This window comes from Mirounga leonina, unplaced genomic scaffold (genome assembly GCF_011800145.1).
Source record: "Mirounga leonina isolate KUSES-001 unplaced genomic scaffold, KU_Mleo_1.0 Mir_127, whole genome shotgun sequence".
Lineage (NCBI taxonomy): Eukaryota > Metazoa > Chordata > Mammalia > Carnivora > Phocidae > Mirounga > Mirounga leonina.
In genome coordinates, this window is record NW_023270316.1 from 76,854,265 (window position 1) to 76,873,469 (window position 19,205).

The window sequence follows — 19,205 nt, forward strand, 5'->3', positions numbered from 1 at the left end:
AGCAAGAAAGGAGCTACTTTACAAAGTAGTGGTCTCTCCTCCCAGATGAGGAAGAAGACCCCCCTCCCCCCGCCTCTAACAAGGGTTTTTTTATGCTTTTAAAAGTTAGCTAATGTCTAGAGAGGGATTTACTCTTTAACTTTGGGTTCGTCATTTACATGGGGCAGTTAGTTTTTGCATTGTCTTAGGGTTGTGATTAGAGTTGTGCAATTACCCACACGGAGCAATTTTAAGAATGTCTGGTCTTCGTGGCTTTTACTGCTGGAGGGAGTAGGATTTTGTGGTCTTCTGTGAGTTAGGATCTTGTGACTCTTGTTAGGACCTGCCCGCTTTTAGGTTAAGGGTCAGCCTAAAAACCAAAATGGCTTTACTTTGGTCACCTTGTCTTCGGAGTCTCCTTTCCCTCCTGCCTCACTTGCAGCCAAGGGAGAGGAACAGCAAGAGGCCCAGACTCCTGCCTGGACTTGACCGGGGGTTCAGCCCTGGGGCAGGGCACTGGGGGAGGAGGGAGAAGGGCGCTGCTGTCCCACTCGCTCTCAGCTTTCCAGATCCAACTTCTCTTCTTGCTGCGGCTACCGTCCGGGTACCCGTCATTGCTCGAGATTGTTTAAAAACCGAGATGCAAAATCCTAGAGGAGAACACAGGCAGCAAACTCTTTGACCTCGGCCACAGCAACTTCTTGCTAGACACGTCTCCAAAGGCAATGGAAACAAAAGCAAACATGAACTATTGGAACTTCATCAAGATTAAAAGATTTTGCACAGCAAAGGAAACAGTCAACAAAACTAAAAGGCAACTTACCAAATGGGAAAAGACATTTTCAAATGTCTCATCAGATAAAGGGCTAGCATTCAAAATCTATAAAGAATTATCAAACTCGGGGTGCCTTGGTGGCTCAGTCGTTAAGCATTTGCCTTCGGCTCAGGTCATGATCTTGGGGTCCTGGGATCGAGCCCCGCATCGGGCTCCCTGCTCGGCGGGAGGCCTGCTTCTCCCTCTCCACTCCCCCTGCTTGTGTTCCCTCTCTCGCTGTATCTCTCTCTGTCAAATAAATAAAAATCTTTAAAAAAAAAAAAGAATTATCAAACTCAATACCCCAAAAACAAAAAATCCAGTCAAGGAATGGGTAGAAGACATGAACAGACATTTCTCCAAAGACATACAAATGGCCAATACACACATAAAAAAATGTTCAACATCCCTTGGCATCAGGGAAATACAAATCAAAACTACAATGAGATACCACCTCACACCAGTCAGAATGGCTAAAATGAACAAGTCAGGAAACAACAGATACTGGGGGAGGACGTGGAGAAAGGGGAACCCTCTTATACTGTTCATGGGAATGTAAGCTAGTACAGCCACTATGGAAAATAGTATGGAAGTTTCTCAAAAAGTTAAAAATAGAGCTACCCACCACCTAGCAATTGCACTGTTAGGTGTTTATCCAAAGGATACAAACATAGTGATTCGAAGGGACACATAAACCCCAATGTTCATAGCAGCAATGTCCACAATGCCCAAACTGTGGAAAGAGCCCAGATGTCCATCAACAGATGAATGGATCAAGAAGATGTGTGTGTGTGTGTGTGTGTGTGTGTGTGTGTGTGTATATATATAAATGTTATGCAGCCATCAAAAAGAATGAACTCTTGCCATTTGCAGATGTGGATGGAACAAGAGGGTGTTATGCTAAGCAAAATAAGTCAGAGAAAGACAAATACATGATTTCATTCATATGTGGAATTTAAGAAACAAAACAGATGAACATAGGGTAAGGGAAAGAAAAAATAAGATGAAAACAGAGAAGGAGACAAACCATAAGAGACTCTTAATCACAGGAAACAAACTGAGGGTTGCTGGAGTGGATGGGGGTGGGGGGATGGGGTAACTGGGTGATGGGCATTAAGGAGGGCACTTGATGGAAGGAGCACTGGGGGTTATATGCAACCGAATGAATTACTAAACTACCTCTGAAACTAATAATTATACACTAATTAACACTACATGTTAATTAAGCTAAATAAAAAACAAAAACAAAAAAACCCGAGATGCAGGGAGAGAGCATTCAGGGCAGCCAGCTCTCCTGAGTGGGCAGTGGGGGTGTGAGTGGGGTTCGCTTGGGCCTGGCAGCTGGTGTCCCAGAAGTGGAAGGGGGTCTGGAGAGGAATCTAGGTGCAGGGGAGCTGCCTCTCTCTGGCCTTCATAATTCTTCGCAAAGGTTTTCATTTCTGGAAAAGAAAGGGGCGGCTTCCTGGCCGGCTGGGCCCCAGACCCAGCTTTCCTGGTTTCCTATAATCCCCAACTTGGGGGGGCCGGCCCATAGCCCTTCTCGGTGATGGCGGTGATGCGAAGGGAGGGCGGTGGCAGGCCTGGGGGTGCAGTCCCCGCGTGGCAGGCACCGGAGGACCTAGCAGGAGGTGCCGCCTGAAAGTAGGCCGACAATCTCAGTCTCCAGAGGCTGAGATCTCACTGCAGGGCCCTGTTGCTGGCGCCGATCCCGGCAGCACGACACTCCCAGGCTGCGCCAGGTGGCAGCTCCTGGTATGTAAGCTGGTTGTAGTCGGGATGGTGCCCGGGTCATCCTCAGATGCAGGAAATATGTGTCACCATTGCATTGGAACCCGTAATGACCCCCGGCACAGTGACCACCATAACAAAGATGGGTTCCCTGTACTGCTCAGATCCATGGCGGCCTGGAGCTAGGGGGTCTGGGAGCCTGACAGGACCTTGGCAGAGACCCCTATCAAGATTGTGGAGGCAGATTGCAGGAGTTGCTGTGTGGCAGCTGCCAGTGAAGCCCGGGCAAGGCCTGGAGCTCTTCTCGGGGCAACACCAATGGGCCCTGGACCAGCGTGGACTGTCAGGATGGTCACAGCCCGAGTCAGTGGAGAGGACTCAGTTGTGCGATGGCGTTGGAGTTACTGATGTTCACACTGTTGCCCTGGGTGCTCTCCACCTCTTCCTGGTGCCAGATGGTGGGGGATGTTGGTCCGAGCTTATGCTGGAGGTGACAAAAGCATGGCCATGTGCATGATGCCTGTCTGGTGTGTCTCACAGGAGGGTTGGGGCATACCCTCTGTGTCAGGAAAGAAGCAATGAAGCACTGGCCTGGGGGGTGCTGCCCCCTTCAACCTGGACTCCAGGGTCCCATAGGAGAGGATAGTGTCCAATGCCGACATGACATGGTGGTACCAGTGGTCCTGTAGGGGTGGCAGGCAGGGGCTGTTGCCTACCCTCAAACTCACCCACACCCCCCCAATGGGAGTGGTGGTGGTGGATGTATAGATGGTGCCCATCTCATGGGTCTTGCAGGGTGGGTTGTAGCACATCAGCATCACTGTGCCTGGCTGCATGTCACCCTGGACCAAGTCAGCAATGGTGACTTGCCAAGGGCTGTTCTCTAGTGGGCAGGGCTAGAACGGACATAGGGAGGCCATACACAAGCTGGGACTTGACCCCATGGGCACTGTGATGGGAGGCACCTGGGTAGGCTGGGAGGTAGGCTGTATGATGATGGTGGGGGTGGTCTGTACAGCCAACACGGTAATGGCAGTGGGGCTGATCTCCTGGCTTGAGCAGATGGCAATGGTGCCCAAGGTGGTGATGGGCATGGCCAGGGAGGCTCTGGTGCCATGGCCACAGCTCTGGCAACGCTGGTGGGAATGGTGCCTGTTACTCTGCTGAGGGTTGTGACACCTGTGGTGTTCTTCACAATCAACATGGTGATGGTGGGCTTGACAGTGGAGACAGTGACAAGGGTGACCAGGCGGATACCCTTCAATGGGCATGGGGTTCACCTTTAGCACCACCTGTGTCACCACCTTGCTTCCCACAGCCAGTGGCAATTTGGGGGACAGCAATGATGATTTTGGCGTGTGCTCCACTTCCTGAGGTCATCACCTTGGTGGTGATAGTCGTGATGGGGAGCCTGATGCCAGGACTGTTGTCATACCTGTGACCAGTATGGGGATGATCTTGATGATGGAGGTTGTGCTGGGCTTGGCAGTGCTGGGGGAAGACACTGTGAATGCCCAGATGTCAGGCTTAGTCCCAGCCCCACTGGTCTGCATGGAACTGAGATGGCAGTGGCCTTCCATCTGCTGAGGTCACCAGCTTCAGGATGGTCCCAGCTGACAGGGGCTCTTTGGTCTGGAGCACCACCATCACGTGGCCCAGATTGGAAATCAGAGCACTGCCTTCTGTGATAGAGATGGGGCTCTTCACCAATGGTCTTGGGGACCCCAACCCACCACTGTGCTCGCCACCTGGGCTTGCTGGACCATCATCACAGTCCCTGACTTGAGCACCAAGATGATAAGGTGGGTGGACGTGTTGACAGAAGAAGAGATGGACATGGTCATCCCCACCTGGGCACTTGAAGTCGTCAGCTGTTTGAGTGGCTGGGTGGCTGCCATATCTGGAGAAGGGCCCACCTTCAGAGTAGCCAGGAGGGTGGTGGTGCCAGGTGTCATAGCCATGGTTTTGATGATGGTGGTGTCCGTTGCGACACTCGGCACTGTGGGCACCAATGAAGATCATCTGGGTGGGGACAGCTGTGGTCACTGGCCGCTAGTGCAACCATCCCGCTCATCTCTGGGCTGCTGCCGATCACTGTTCCCTGGGCACTCTGCCCATTCTGCAATGAAAACTGCTTTTGATAAAGTGATGAATACCTTCTACATTGTTAGATCAAATGATCAGATGGGAATTAGAGATTATTTCCTTTTTCAATATGTACACACAGAATTTCCCAGCCCTGTTTATCAAGAAGACCAGCTGTAGTGCTTTAAAGTGCCATCTTTGTCATAAATCAAATATCTCTGTGTGGGTTTATCTGGGGGCTCCCAATTCTGTCTCATCGGTCTGCCTATCTCTGCAGCCACTACCATAACTGCTTAGTTACTGTAGTTTAAAAATAAATCTTGATGTCCATTAGAGCAAGTCCTACCACACCTTTCTTCCTTTTGGCTATTCTTGGTCCTTCGCATTCCCATATAAATTTTAGAACCAGCTGACAATTTCACAAAGGAACTTATTGGGATTTTGAATGATAATTCATTGAATCGATAAATCAATTTGGAGAGAATCCTTACAGTATTGCACCTTCCAATTTATGGAACCATGGTATATCTTTTATTCTTCTACATCAATTTTTTTCTTTCAATGTTTTATAATTTTCTGTGTAGAAACTTTGCACATATTGTATTAGATTTATTTCAAATTATTTTTAATTGTTTTGGATATTTAGAAAAAATTAGTTTTATATATCAGTCTTATATAAAATAATCTTACTAAACTCAAATATTCCTTTTTTTTAGAAGATTATATTTATTTATTTGAGAGAGAGAACAAGCAGAGTGAAGAGGCAGAGCGAGAGAGAGAAGCAGGCTCCCTGCTGAGCAGGGAGCCTGACACAGGGCTCGATCCCAGGACCCTGAGATCATGACCTGAGCCGAAGGCAGATGCTTAACTGACTGAGCCACCCAGGCACCCCATCAAACATTGCTTTTAATAACTATTTATTTGTAGGTTATTTTGGCTTTTTGTGTGTATAATTATATTACCTACACAAAATGATCATACTCTTGCATTTCATTTTTTTTAAAGATTTTATTTATTTATTTGAGAGAGAGTGTGCAAAGAAGTGGGGGGAGGGGCAGAGGGAAAGGGAGAGAGAATCTCAAGCAGACTCTGCGCTGAGCATGAAGCCCAATGTGGGGCTTGATTTCATAACCCTGAGATCATGACCTGAGCCTAAATCAAGAGCTGGACTCTCAACTGACTGACCCAACCAGATACCCCTGTGTTCCTGCATTTCTAATCAATGTATTAGATTTCTTTATCTTGTTTTACTGTATTGGTTAAGATCTCCAATATTACGGTGAATGGAAGGGGAGATAATGGACATCCCAGTTTGTTTCCCAACCTCAAATAGAAGTATTTAGCATTCCAACATTGTGTAACATGTTTTCATAGTTATGTTCTTTCAGACTAAAGAAACTTCCTTCTAATTCTAGTTGCTAAGAGTTTTTAATGATCAATGTTCAATTTTTTCAATTTTTTTCTGCATAGATTGAGATGATCCTATGAATTTTCTCCTTTATCTTATTCTAATTTATTCTATTTAATTTTCTTCTGTATGAATTGCATTGCTTGAGTTTTTTTTTTCCCCCAAGGATAAGCCAACTTTGTGTTTCTAGAATAAGTTCAGCTTGGTCACTCATATCATCCTTTTATATATAAATGGATTTGGTTTGCAGATACTTTAAGAGTTTTGCATCTATGTTCATACAGGAGATCAGCCTATGTTTTTGTCTTGTAGTGTCCTGTTCAAGCTTTGCAATCAAGGTTTTGGAGCTTTCATAAAATGAGCTGGAACGTGTATGTTCATTCCCTATCCTCTGAAAGAGTCTGTATAGGATTAGCATGACTGTCTCCCTACATGTTTGGTAGACATCATTGAACTTTCTGGACGGCTCTGACATCAATGTGCGCTCTACCCCTGAACACTTGGAGGATCTAAGATTTCAGTAAAGGGTAACTTATTTACAGAAAATAGAACCCACTCTTGCTCCACATGTGCCACTAGAAAATGAGTCCTTGACTACTTGAATATTATTGTTTTCCTCTTAAAATAAGCGTGTATTTATTTGATGCTCACTATAAGCAGGCACTCTGCTAAGAATTTTACTTGTACTATCTCCCTTAATCCTTTAACAAAACTATGAGAACCTCTGGTTTGCTGAGGCACAGAGAGGTCAGAATATTCAGTGGAGGACCAAGCTGGGGAGTGGTGGAGGCAGGATTCTATCCCAGGCAGCCTGGCACCGGAGCTTACTCCCATCACCCCTGACTAATGCACCTTGCTTTGGGTTCAGACTGTTGCTCTTTTTTCTTCTCTATTGAATTGACTCCTCTACTCACTTATTTCCCAATTTTCTTGATATCTAATAAGTACCTTCACAGTCAAATTTTCCTTGATTAATGCTTTGTTCGAATTCTGTGTTTCAATATGTGGTATTTCATTCTCACTGCTGAATAGCTGTTAATTTTAATTTGGAGTTTTTCTTCATCTTGAGTTATTTAGAAGAGTGGTTTAACATTTCTGAGTGGAAAGTTTCTTTGGGGCTAGCCTTTGGTTGTTTACTGTCTGGTTTTGTGACATTGTAATCAGAACTTGGGCAGTGTAATTTCTGCCTTGAGCACTTTTTCTTTTAGAATTTTTTGGTAACCTAACATCTGGCTAATTATTGCAAGTGTTCCATGGTGTTTGAAAATAATGTACTTTCAGTTTGTTTGGTACACACTTCTATATATATCTATCATAGCAAGCTAGATATTTGTGATATTCAAATTCTTTATATGGTCATTTTTTTCCAGCTTACTTGCCATTTTCTTTCTTTCTTTCTTTTTTTAATAAACTGGGTTTTATTTATTTATTTTTAAAGATTTTATTTATTTGACAGAGAGATAGAGAGCACAAGCAGGCAGAGCGGCAGGCAGAGGGAGAGGGAGAAGCAGGCTTCCTGTGGAGCAGGGAGCCCAATGTGGGGCTCGATCTCAGGACCCTGGATCATGATCTGAGCCGAAGGCAGTTGTTTAACCTACTGAGCCACCCAGGCGCCCTACTTGACATTTTCTGAGAGGGTTTTTTTTTCTTCCTCCTTGGTTCTGGTTTGCCAGTTTCTCTTTGTATTTTTGAAAATATTTACTTTATATATTTCAACGCTATGTTTAGTCCTTCATGGTTTTCAATGTCTTCATGAGGTGTACCTTTAGTCAATATAAAACATTTGTCCTCTTCACACTCAATACTTGACCTTTTTTCAATTTTGTCAAATACCCATTTTTTTTTTTCCCAAGCCAGTTTTCATTTTTATGGCAGTGACCTGGCACGTCTTTGTCCATTTCTGTTATCAGCTTTCCAGGTCGGAAACACACCTGCTGCCTTACCACTAGCGTAGGCCCCACTTTACTTAGGCTTGTTCTCTCTGATTTCTGTGGAGCCCTTCACTGATCCACAATGACTTGAGATCAATGAAGTCTTGCAAGGATGCATTTACTCTTTTTTTAAGATTTTTATTTATTTATTTGACAGAGAAAGACAGCTAGAGAGGGAACACAAGCAGGGGGTGTGGGAGAGGGAGAAGCAGACTTCTCGCTGAGCAGAGAGCCCGATGCGGGGCTCGATCCCAGGACCCCGGGATCATGACCTGAGCCGAAGGCAGATGCTTGACCTACTGAGCCACCCACGTGGCCCGTATTTACTCTTTTAAACTGGTAAGATATAATGTAGGAAAATCTGTCTGTTGACTGTTTATCTCAGCCTGTATTTTCAGTGGGGTTTGCTTTTATCTTCCAGGATTGTTTAGAACATAAATCATTTTCTAAAATCTTTCTCAGTCTTCTGCAGGAAAGCAGGGGCATAGATCTGCCATACCTCAAGGTCATCGGCATTGTGTTTTCTTTCCTTTGCTTCTCTTTACTTTTTCCATCATGCCTCCAATGTGTTTTACTAGGTATTAATTTCCAAATGTGGACAGATCTGTTCAGATGAAATCTGCATGGCTACATTCCATGTGCACTTGGGACTTGCTAGAATCTTCTCTTTCCTTCTATTTCTTGTTGGCACTTCCTGGTGCACAGCCCTGGTTTTCTTCTTTACCTCAAAGGAGTAATAAGAATTATTTGAATAGAAAGGAATAATAATGGAAATGATTATTCCTCTAATAATTTTTGGTACAATCCTCGATTCTAACACCTATGCTCTGTATATTATTTTTTTTATCAGTGTTATCCATTAAATGATAAGTCCTTAGGTAGCAGGAACTATGCTAAATCACCTTTATGGTCCTAGTGTGCTGCGTGATGCCTGGCACACAAACATTCAAGAAATGTGACAAAGGAGGCACACGGAAAAAGGCTAATTTATTCATAAACACCTAACACAAAAGGCCATGGGAGATGCAAATATAATGAACCAGGTGTCCTTACTTCTACTCGTGGCCTCTAATAATCTCTTCTTCATCTAATATAGCCAAAAAGATTCTTTTAAGACTTAATTCTGGTCCCTTCTCTGTTCAAAATCTGGTCCTAGGGACTTCCTATCTCACTCCAAGTAAAAGCTAGAGTTCTTACCTTGGCCTGTGGTGCCCAACACAATGTGTCCTCATCTTCCTCCACTCCTAACACAACCTCCTCCAGCTATCTCGGTCCCACTGATTTTCTTTAAACAACTTAAGCAGACTACAGACTCCAGGATTTTGTGTTTGCTTTCCCTCTGCCCCTGCTCCATATCCACATGGCTTTGTTTCACCTGATCCAAACCTCTGCTGGAATGCCACCTACCTTGAGAATCCGATCCCAGCCCAGTCTGCCTGTGTCTCTTTTACCACATTGATTTCCTCACACTCTGTGACATCACCACCTGACATATTAAATATTTGTTTATTTACTCCTTCTAGAATATACGCCCCTGACAAAAGACACCTGTCTGGTTTTTCAGTGCTGCATCCCAAGGGGTTAGTGAATGGTAGATGTGATTTTTAAATGATTAAATAGAAGTATTTGCTTGGTCTTGGTGGCAATTGCTACATTGGCTATGGCCATGCATACTGAAAACAGAGGTACACGTGTCGGGGAGGAGTGACTGGCACCAAATACCACTGGGGAGTGTTGGGGCTCACAGCCATGGCGGGGCACTCCATATGAGCCAGGTGCTTGGTCATCCATGGATAAGCAAGAACTGTGCGCTTGCAACACAGTCCTGGGAGAAGGATGCTGTAAAGCCTGCACTGTTTGGGTTTCGTGCCCACGGCAAAATAACTCTCATGGGCTGGGTGGCGGGAAAAAGCTGAGACTGCATGTGTGTATTAGGTGAGACCAAGGCTTAGAGGAACAAGATCAATCTTGATTTAGTGTCTGTGGAATGTCGTCTTCTCGCATTCATGCTGCCATGGACAGGAAAGTGCGTGAAAAATTGTATTTGTATTTAGCTCGAATATAAGTCTTCTCTTTATTTATTTTTTAAAATTTTATTTATTTATTTGAGAGGTAGAGCGAGAGAGAGCGAGAGAGCACAAGCAGGGGGAGTGGCAGAGGGAGAAGCAGGCTCCCCGCTGAGCAGGGAGCCCGATGCGGGGCTCGATCCCAGGACCCTGGGATCATGACCCGAGCCGAAGGCAGACGCTTAACTGACTGAGCCACCCAGGCACCCCTAAGACTTCTCTTTTGCAGGCCAGGACTTTGGTGACCAAAAGCATGGGACCCTAAACTACCTTTCCCCCCTCAGCTTGCAATGCTGGTGTAGAAGATGACTATTCACAGTATAACTAAAGGAGTGATTTAGACATGCTAAGTGAACTCAATTAAAACTTAGAACTGAGATGGAATTGTGGAAAGATAATAAAAATGATCTGATTCACTTGTAAAATTCTATCATTGTAAGTCTTCTGCACTTACAAACTTGAGCATTTGTGAATATTTTAAGTATCTATAAGATGACTCTCTAGGATGATATTTTGACATGTAGGCTGAATTTTGTAATGGATTAGTAATCTATAGGAAAACTGGAATTAAGTTATCTGTGATGTAATACAGAAGAGGTTGGTCTTTTTTTTTTAAGATTTTATTTATTTATTTGAGAGAGAGAATGAGAGAGAGCACATGAGAGGGGGGAGGTTCAGAGGGAGAAGCAGACTCCCTGCCGAGCAGGGAGCCCGATGCGGGACTCGATCCAGGGACTCCAGGATCATGACCTGAGCCAAAGGCAGTCGCTTAACCAACTGAGCCACCCAGGAGCCCCAGAAGAGGTTGGTCTTAAGTCTCAAGGTTATGCTGCCAACTTTGTCCTGTCTTGTCTCACGTTTGCTGAGAATTTACAATGCCCTAGGTACTGGAAGGGGTCCCAGTGCACTTAATTAAGGGTATTAATTAATTAGGATGTGATTAATTAGTAATGAGGGGGGATTAAGGGTATTCTTATTAACTTGCTGTCTGCATTTCCCCTTGCGGACTCAGGGTCAGAGCATGGTTTTCCTAAGACTGATAAAGGGAGGGGCAGGAATTATGTCATAGGGAACCTCACTGTAGAATCTGTGACCTAACCTGGAGTTTCTCTCTTACAATCAGTATTGAGGAGACCTGGATTCTGTCACGTTTAGCAAGTTTCAGAAAAAATGCAAAGGAACCCAATTATTTAGGCCATGAAAGCCTTGCAGGGTTTTGGAGTTAAAGGCAAGTGGGAAGAATTTCAGAGATGGTAAGAAAAATGAAGGGAAGCATAGAGCTCTCTGAGTGCCTTTGAAAGAATGACCATAAATTGATTTCTGTCCCTGAGTAATAATTTGGTAATTCAAGGGAACAGACCATATATACAAAAACATGATAAAGCCAAATCTTCATTTTTTCCTAAAATTTGTATAAAACAAATTATTTTTCTTGTACATATTCTATAAATATTCTATAATTAGGGGTGCCTGGGTGGCTCAGTCAGTTAAGTGTCTGACTCTTGATTTTGGCTCAGGTCATAATCTCAGGGTCGTGAGATCGAGCCCAGAGTGGAGCTCTGCGTTGGGCGTGGATCCTGCTTAAGATTCTCTCTCTCCCTTTCCCTCTGCCCCTCCCCCCCCATGCTCTCTCTTTCAAAAAAAAATTCTGTAATGAATATTCAAATTTGACTGTTTCAGAGGGTTTTCATCAGTTATCACACATGTTATGAATTTGTCAAATTAACCCTTGTTAAGTAAAGCACAGCATGCCCCACGGTGAATGGTGAGATGTAGTTCAACACAAACCAGGAGAACCTGAGAGAGAGAGAGGCTTCATACTCACAGGGCCTGAAGGAAGTAGCTGGAGGAGCTACAGGGGAAGATCAAGGCAGGGTGTGAACAGAGAGAGGCGCGACCTGGGGCACTCGCCTTTTTTAGGATCTGTGGGTGGAATACTGTGGGGTTCACAGGCTAAGCCTGGATTGATCAATTCAAACCAAAAGAGCAGGGTTTTTGGTAAGCTCCACAGAGGTCTTATCTAAGCAGTGCACAAGACGGAAGGCCTGGGAGGCAGACTGTTTATCCCAAGGACTGTTGGAGAAGTCATGTCAGGAACTTAAGCTTACTTTTGACTCTGTGGGCTCCCGTTGAAGGCATGTGCTTGCTAGGGTCAGTTTAAGATTCCTGCAGACCACAGAATAGATGCCCAGGCAGCAATACCAAGGAGTAGCATAAGCTCAACTCCCAACATCATAGAATGAGAGAAACTTAAAATGGAATTATAGGAAAAATTGGAAGCCCATAGTGAATATAATTTTTGTTTAAAAAAATAGTCTTTAGTGAGAATCTAGCAAAACCATAACTTATTAACAACAAAGTTGAGGTTTCTTTATTTTGTTTTGTTTTTTAGCTATAGTTAAATTCAGAGAGGACCTTAAGTATTATATGCAATGCATAAGAAAGCTTAAAGGACATTTTAATTTTTAATTTTCTAGTTTTCAAAAAGTAAGAGGCATAGCTCAAAACATCTTACAGTTAAAAAAGTGTAACCTTGCCTAATTTCTTACTTGTTTTTTATACCTTTGGCTACTTTTACCTTTTATAGCTTTTCCAAGAGAAGTATTTTGTATTTTTCATTACAGATTTACCAATTGTAATTTATTTGTCAATTATAATTGTGTTTATTAATGTAGTAGGCTCCCTGTCTTGGCTGTGAAGTGTTTTCCTAAAATTAGTACCAAAGTTAAAAAGAATAGTGATCAAGTTTTAGGACTGTTCCAGCACTTTGAAAAATGTCATTGGTATTTTGATCAGGATGGTATTGAAAGTATAGATTGCTCTGGGCAGCATAGACATTTTAACAATGTTTATTCTTCCGATCCATGAGCATGGAATGTTTTCCCATCTTTTTGTGTCTTCTTCAATTTCTTTCATAAGTGTTCTGTAGTTTCTAGAGTATAGATCCTTTACCTCTTTGGTTAAGTTTATTCCAAAGTATCTTACGGTTTTTGGTGCTATTGTAAATGGAATCATTTCTCTAATTTTTCTTTCTACAGTTACATTGTTAGTGTATAAGAAAGAAACTGTTTTCTGTGCATTGATTTTGTATCCTGTCACATTACTGAATTGCTGTATGAGTTCTGGTAATTTGGGGGTGGAGTCTTTTGGGTTTTCCACATAAAGTATCACGTCATAAAGAGCTGGTATCCAAGGTCTATAAAGAATTTCTCAAACTCAATACCTAAAAAACAAAAAATCAAGTAAAAAAATAGACAGAAGACATGAACAGACATTTCTCCAAAGAAGACATACAAATGGCTAATAGACATGTGAAAAAATGTTCAACATCATTAGCCATCAGGGAAATTCAAATCAAAACCACATTGAGATATCACCTTACACCAGTTAGAATGGCAAAAATTGACAAGGCAAGAAACAACAAATGTTGGAGAGGATGTGGAGAAAGGTGAACCCTCTTACACTGTTGGTGGGAATGCAAGTTGGTACAGCCACTTTGGAAAACAGTATGGAGGTTCCTCAAAATTTAAAAGTAGAGCTACCCTATGGCCCAGCAATTGCACTCCTGGGTATTTACCCCAAAGATACAGATGTAGTGAAAAGAAGGGCCATATGCACCCCAATATTCATAGCAGCAATGTCCACAATAGCCAAACTGTGGAAAGAGCTGAGATGCCCTTCAACAGATGAATGGATAAAGAAGATGTGGTTCATATATACAATGGAATATTACTCAGCCATCAGAAAAGATGAATACCCACCATTTGCATCAACTTGGATGGAACTGGAGGGGATTATGCTAAGTGAAATAAGTAAAGCAGGGAAAGACAATTATCATATGGTTTCACTTATATGTGGAACATAAGGAATAGCATGGAGGGCCACAGGGGAAGGGAGGGAAAACTGAATGGGAAGAAATCAGAGAGGGAGACAAACCATGAAAGACTCTGGACTCCGGGAAACAAACTGAGGGTTCTAGAGGGGAGAGGGGTGGGGGGATGGGTTAGCCCAGTGATGAGTATTAAGGAGGGCACGTTCTGCATGGAGCACTGGTGTTATACGCAAACAATGAATCATGGAACACTACATCAAAAACTAATTATGTACTATATGCTGGCTAACTAAACAAAATAAAAAAATTAAAAAAAAGAATAATGATCAAGGTGTATTTATCCAAAAGATAAAAGAATTATAGGCAATATCTTTATTATTATGTATTATCTACTTACTATTATTATCTATTTGTTAGTAGTATCTAATAAATCACTTAACCACTCTTTATACAGTTCTCAGTGCTAGTGGAGGAGGGGCTGACACAGAATGTTATTAATTTGTGTATTAATGGTGTAGTCGGTTTAGCAAGTGCAGAAAGAAACACCACAATACATTCTCTACTGCAGATGGGGAGGTGTGAATCTTTGTTCTTTTGTGCTGTTCTTGATAAACGTTGACCTCACCATAATGCTGAGTACTCATATAGTTTTCAAAGGACATTCACATTTATTCTAATTTCATTGTTTTTTTTAAAGTATTTATTTGTTTGTTTATTTATTTATTTTTTATTTGAGTGTCCTTGACACAGTGTTACATTAGTTTCAGGTATACAACAGTGATCCAACAGGTTTATACACTATGTCATTCTCACCACAAATGTTGTTACCATTGGTCACCATAGAACATTATCATGATAACATTGACCATATTCCCTATGCTGTGTCCTCATCTCTGAGACTTATTGTTTCCATAACTGGAAGCCTGTACCTCCCATTCCCCTTCACCCATTTTCCACATCCCCCCCTTCCCTCTGGCGACCATCATTTGTTCTCTGTATTTATAGGTCTGATTCATTCTCTACAATAAGACTGGAGAAGGTGAATTGTTTGCACAGGTTAAATGTCTTGCTCAAGGTTGGGCTATGAATTTATGATGAGTTGGGATATGAATGGAAACTTCTTAACCTTATGCTTTCAAATGCAGCAGAAGATCTCAAATATCTTAAATGGTTTTAAATGTCACTGATTGGATACAGCTGTATGATACTGAATTTTTTTTTTTTAGTTTTTATTTAAATTCCTGTTAACATACAGTGTAATATTAATTTCAGGTATACAATTTAGTGATTCAACACTTCCATTTAACACCCGGTGACACTGAACTTTAATGTGTAGTCTGTGGTTTGTTCTAGGACCTCTCTGCCTGGTACATTTTAAAGGCACCCCAACAAATATAACCAGGAGTAAAGCTTTGATGTCCATTTCAGTATTACTTATTTACTCTCTATGAAGTAATTGGTGTCTCACAGAGATGTATATATATTGAATTATTTTTTTTTTGTAAAAATGATGTAAGCCTTTTGGATTATCCAGACTGTCTTTATAATTTTTAATACAAAATATAATTCCATTTTTCTATTAAATAATTTCTTATGGAGATCAACAATGTTCAGAATGGTTGATTAGCAAAATAGCCAGTGGACTATTTTAGAATATTTGCATAGGGTAACATAATGTTTTCCTCTCCAAAGGTGAGGTAAGTATATAAATGCATTTATCACTTAGGGTGAAGAGCTACTCAGCATGACCTTCCTTGAGCTTCATGTTATAACAAAACAAATGGGATTGCTAGTTAATGAAGAAGAGCAATGTTGCAGAAAGACTACTAACCTCTACTTCTCTCCCTCTTTCCCTTCCTTCCTCTTTCTTTGTTCTGTTCATCCATCCATCCATCTGTCCTTCTAGCTTATCCTTTCTTTGGTATTTGCATTTTGTCTTGCTTTCTTCCTTTCTGAAATTCATTAAAAAAACTTGTTGGTAATACTTGCAATTCTGACAAACTTCTGATGTTTCACATTAAAGAAATGGAAGTCCTGCATAAAAAGAGAATATTCTGGGAAACCTTAGGTTAGCTTAAAGTAGACAGAGATACGCCACTTCAGAAGATGCTGGTTAAACAATTTTACACAATGCATTCTGAAACTACAAGAGGATGATGGAGATATATAGAATTTTCTACTTACCTGACCATGAAAGTATTTACATTTCTCATAAGAGTATCTAAAAAAACACCAATTGGGAAAACGCAAGTCTATTAAATCAAGCTTATTCATTACATGATGCAAATGCTTTGTTTTTTTGTTTTTGTTTTTTTGATTTTGGGAGTAGGGGCAGAGAGAGAGGACAGAGAGAATCTCAAGCAGGTTCCATGCTTGAGCATAGAACTTTATGCGGGGCTCAGTCTCACCACCGTGAAATCATGACCTGGGCCTAAACCAAGAGTCGGATGCTTAACCGACTGAGCCACCCTGGCACCCTGACAATTTTTTATACTGGAATTTTCATTGTCTAATAAACATGTTCATGTTTTCCTTAATGGTTTTGGCTTTATCAGTTTCTTCTGGTGTTTCCAACAAATCTTCCTTTGCATTAATTTGAAATCATTCATTCTATCTGCTGCAGAAATTGTTAAGATTATCTTAACTTCATCAAATATTGTACCATTTATATGTTCAAAAATACTGCTTCACTTGATTATTTGTATCTTAAATTGTATATTTTTAAACAATTGATTTTGAAATAATTATAGATTCAGAGGAAGTTGTAAAAAAAAAATACAAGGATGTCTCATGTGCTTTTCACCCAATTTCCCCAGTGGTAACACCTTGCATAGCTACTGTACAATATCAAAATGAGGAAATTAGCATTGGTACAACCCACAGAGCTTATTCAGATTTTATGAGTACAAGTCTCTGCCATCTTATCCCCTATGTGGATTCATGTAATCACCACCACAGTCAGGATAAAGAGCTGTTCTACCTTCACAGGCTCTCTGTGCTACCCCTTCATAGCCAGGTATACCTCTCCCCATTTTCTTCCTAATAATTTGCCACCACTGTTCTCCATTTCTATAATTGAATATTTTGAGAATTTTACATAAATGGAACCATACAGCATGGAACCTTCTGAGATTGGCTTTTTTCACTCAGCATGATTCCCCTGAAATCCATCTGTATCGTATGTATCAAGAGCTCATTCATTTTTATTATTCAGTAGTATTCCATGGTATGGATGTACCATGGATTGTTTAATCATTTTTTGAAGGACATTTGGGTTATTTCAAGTTTGGACTTTTAAGAATAAAGCTGATATAAACACTCCTATATAGGTTTTTGTGTGAACATAAGTCTTCTCTTGTCTGTGATAAATGCCCAGAGTGTAACTGTTGGTGCATAGGATATTTTAGTGTTTTAAGAAATTTCCAAACTGTTATCCTGCATAGCTGTACCATGTTATATTTCCACCAGCAACCGATGAGTGATCCAGCTCCTCTGCATCCTCAGCAGCATTCGGTGTTCTCACCATGTTTTATTTCCACCATTCTGATAGATGATATCTTATTTTGGTTTCCTATTTCCCTAATGGCTAATGATGTTGAACATCTTTTCCTGCACATTGGTTGCCATCTTCTTTGGTGAACTATTTGTTTTTCTCATTTTCTAATTGTTTTTTTTTTTTTTACTGTTGAGTTTTGAGAGTACTTTATGTATTTTAAACTTGAGATACAAGTTTTGTCAAATGGATGGTTTGTAAATCTTATTTCTATCTGTCTTGTAACTCATTTTCTTATCCTCTTTACAGAGCTTTTTGGCAGAGCAAAAGTTTTTAATTTAGCAGATGTCCAATTAACTTGTATTTTAATTGTAATATTATTACTTTTAAAAACTTCACTTGACACAATGTACCTTTTTAATTTTGCCAAAAATTATTCTTGCTTATTATAAAGCATTTTAAAAAGTACAATTTTTAAAACCCTATAAATTCTATTCAAATTAGCCATCATTAGCATTTTGGGGAATAGTCTCAATCTCTCTCTGCATATATTCATATACATGTGAAACAGAAGTAATTTACAAGAATAATATATAACTTTAAAAAGCATTAAATTCATTTTTATTCAAATTCAAAAGACAGGAAACCAAAATGAAAATATGACATATGTTGAGTTTTAGATAAATTTTCATTTGCATTAGGGAATTTTAGTTCTTATGAGATCCCTTTACAAATAAGAAAAAGGTCATGAAAAAAATTAATGTTTAGTATTACAGTTGACCCTTGAACAACATGGGTTTGAACTGCCTGGGTCCACTTATACATGCATTTTTTAATAGTACTGTACTGTAAATGTATTTTCTCTTCCTTATGATTTTCTTAACATTTTTTAAAGATTTTATTTATTTATTTATTTGAGAGTGAGAGAGAGAGCACAAGCAGGATGAGGGGCAGAGGGAGAAGCAGACTCCCCACTGATCAGGGAGCCCGATGCAGGGCTCGATCCTGGGGACGCTTAAATAACTGGGCCACTCAGGCACCCCTACCATTTTCTTTTCTCTAGCTTACTTTGTTGTAGAAATAGAGTATACAAAATATATAACATTCAAATTGACTGTGTATGTTATTACTAAGGTTTCTGGTCAACAGTAGGCTATTAGTAGTTCAGTTTTGGGAAAGTCCAAAGTTATATGCAGATTTTTGACAGCTCAGAGGGTTGGTGCCCCTAACCTCCATATTGTTCAAGGGTCAACTGTATTTTCTTTAATTATAGGTTTCAATTTTATTATATTGATTGGCTCCATTCTATGAAGGTAATCATCCTTTTTATACATCCTCCTACTTATCTTTCTCCTGAATTCCTATTTTTATAACTTTATGTAAAACTGATGATACCTTTACAACGTGTTTAATCTGTGCTATAACCATAATACCCCTGGTGAGTCACCTGGCTTCTCTTTGGCGGCTCTACAGTAATATTCTGTTTTGTGAAACTCTTGCTCCATGATCCTTCCACGCACTGGATGTAGTCATTCCAGTCACACACCAGTGGGTATGCTGGTTTTTCTTACCTGGCCTTCATTTTTAGGGCATCTGTACACTTCTCAAGTCTGCATAGCATGGCCCTCTCTTATAATGTGTTTGTCTGTCTTTTCCAGACCTCCAATCCTCACTCTGTGTCATATTTTGAAACTGAGGCTGTCTCTTGGTGAAATGGAGATAATATTGCTTAAGTCACTCCTGCAGCATTTTTTAATTTTGGTAATCCAGGTCCCCCCTCCAACCCACTCTTCCTGCAGCCCTTTGGCCATGAAGTCTAGGACATGTGGCTTGTTACTTAGAGATGGAATTGTACCGTGAAAGTAGGAA

General features: G+C 41.1%; 1 pseudogene; it reads right to left on the reverse strand.

The window, feature by feature from the left end:
- Nucleotides 1–2,051: 2,051 nt before the first annotated feature.
- LOC118009103 lies at nt 2,052–18,918 on the reverse strand (annotated as a pseudogene).
- Between the last annotated feature and the right edge of the window lie 287 nt (nt 18,919–19,205).